General features: G+C 37.5%; 1 non-coding gene across 1 annotated transcript; it reads right to left on the minus strand.

The window, feature by feature from the left end:
- Positions 1-2,272: 2,272 nt before the first annotated feature.
- Positions 2,273-2,377, minus strand: LOC123593884. The gene has a single exon (XR_006710574.1). It is a non-coding gene; the product is annotated as a U6 spliceosomal RNA (small nuclear RNA).
- Positions 2,378-2,825: the final 448 nt, after the last annotated feature.

Genomic DNA, 2,825 nt, shown 5'->3' on the forward strand with positions numbered 1-2,825 from the left:
TGAGAAATATATATATTTCTGCATTCACTGTATATTTCTCATAATTGTCTCAAATTTGTAAATATGATGTATTTGTTAGTACCAAATTATCATATACATATATATATTTCTGCATTCAATGTTTTTGAATATTTGTTTTCTCAATTATGAAGTATGGATACTAATATACTAATATATTTCATGATCATTGGTAGTTTTCCTTAAAATGTACACTCAGTGCTTCCTATGATGTAGATGTTAAGTAAAGATGTTAATAGTTATAGCACCTAGTGGAGTATCCTCAAAAGCTTAAAATTAAAGGTTAACACTTGAGTTTGCTTGTTTTATTCACATAACCCATCATGTTTTTTATAAATTATAAACAGTGTCCTCTGGTCGATCAGGAAGAAAATATAACTTCTTACTTTAGAGAACAGGAAATGGGTAATTTTTAGTCAGACACAGAGAGATTTGTTGCCACACCCTTCAGGAGAACCATCCAATCCAGTTCACTCATTTTGTTGTTCTGTGTTTTGTTTTGTGTAGTTTTGTTGTTTTTGTTTTTTTAACATCTGAGGGCTCTTTTATATTGCCTCAGTCCATTTGGGCTACTATTAAAAAAAAATTAACAAACTGTGTAGATTACAAATAACAGAAGATTATTTCTCATAGTTCTGGATCCCAGGAGTTCAACATGAGGGCATCAGCAGATTCAGTGTCTATTGAGGTCCTACTTTCTGGTTCTTAGATACTATCATTTTGCCACATCCTCCCATGGTGGAAGGGCACTTGATTCCACTGGATTCTCTTTTATAAAGGCCCTAATTCATTAATGAGGACTCCACCCTCATGACTTAAGTAGCTCCAAAAAGCCCCATGTCTACCAACATCTTTGGGGGTTAAAATTTCAACACGTGAATTTGGAGGGGACACAAGTCTTCATAGCACAGTATATGTACAAAATCTAAAGAGAATCCTTAATAAAACGGTAACAATAACAGGGTCATGGTACTCCTTTTACTTAAGAAGGATTCAACTGAGAAAAGGAACTGTACTTCGGGGAAGCAGCCAGAAGCAATACATTATGGAGCCTATGCCACAGACACCTTATCATATTCTCATGAAGTATAATATCAAATCTCTACTATTGGTGGTGGTGGTATATATTCTCCCCACGCTAATTTCTGCTTCAGATGGCCTCTGCTTTTCAGACTGTAACATACCACCACACTCCCTGGTTACCACCATCCCTACTGCTGGACACCTATGTTACTTTCATTGGATGCTGCAGTTCCTGAAAGACACAGATACTTCTGCAAGGTACTATTACTGTTTCTCAATTCACTTCATCTGCATAAGTCTATTTATGCTCAGCAATGCTACTTCCTTAGGCACTACTGTCTCATCCAGGTCCGTCTGCCAAACAACTTTTCTGCTCCACTGCTGCCTGCACTTAGCTTCTGCCAAAGATTCCCTGTAATCTTTGCACTCCTGTGACTCTGCTGTGCACTATAGTGAAGGAGGAGAAATAATTCTGTCTTTTCCTATCAGTGTTTTAATTCCTATCAAGGAGTAGCATAGAACTTCCTATAGCCAACAGAGTAAAACTACATTTCCTATATTTACAAATAAATCCTAGCTGCTTCTCAAGACACAGACACGGATTCACTGGAAGTTAAACAAGAGGTCAATCAGCGTTAGATGTTACTAGGTGACCTGATTTACACAGTAACAGGAAGCATGCATATAAGGACAAAGCTTGCTTCTACTGCCTGCCCATCAGGGACTATTTGCCAGGCTGAGGGGTTCTGCTGAATTGCTCTTTCCAATTTCTTTGGAAATGAATCACAGGGCCTTCCAGTTTTAGGAAAATACTGTACTTGCTTTTTTCAAGCATTGCAGAAGCTGACATAAAGAAAGACAACAGGGTCTCACCTTGATTCTGAAGTTTTCACTTCAATCCAAAAGCTATGTAAAACTCACCTCCTTAGCTAGACCATGTGACTGAGCCCCTTTCCCCTCCCTCCCCCCCCCCAGCCACCGTGCCCCCATTTAGCTCTAGGAAGGAAGCAGAACCAGAAAAGAACCTGCATAGAATTAGGTATGCTGCCATTCATCATTCTCTCTCTCTACTCATATATTTTCAGTAGAAGCAATGATACAATTAGATACCTGGGCTTTTGAGATTTAACACATAAGCATTTAAGGTTCCCAGGATTTAGGCAGGGTCTCAAAGGTAGGTGGCCTTCCTATTTTCATTGCACTCATAAAAAAAAAAAAAAAAAAAAAAAAACTTAATATGGAACCTGTCACAAATTTGCATATCATCTTTGCACAGTGGCCAGGCTAACCTTCTCTGTATCATTCCAACGTTAGCATATGCACTGCCAAAGCAAGCATCCCTAGTAAAAATCCTAATGTCCCTTCTAGGAGCAGAGTTTGAGTACTAGGCCACACTTATCAACTGACTCTTCCTTTCAGATGTATTTTTTTTCCAGTTTTTTAGGATACTTTTATTCCCAAGTTCAAGGTCAATCTCTGAGATCAACTGAAGCTGGAATCTTCTTTCACAGTATGCCCACTAAGTTAAAAATGAATATTTGCTCTAATGGTGTTTATATTTCCCTTAATAAATATAATAGAAAGGAACAAAGAATAAAAACCACGAGTATATATGATCAGAGCTTTTCAAGTTGACTGGAAGATGGAATTGTTCAGAAGGACTTATCTCTTTAGTAAACCAACTTAGAAAACAAGATCATAGAAGACCTGAAATGTTAATTCAATTGGGATATGTGATAGAGAACAATAACTGTGGTCAGATTAGCTACATTTTCAAATAGAAA

Source organism: Leopardus geoffroyi, chromosome D4 (assembly GCF_018350155.1).
Source record: "Leopardus geoffroyi isolate Oge1 chromosome D4, O.geoffroyi_Oge1_pat1.0, whole genome shotgun sequence".
NCBI lineage: Eukaryota > Metazoa > Chordata > Mammalia > Carnivora > Felidae > Leopardus > Leopardus geoffroyi.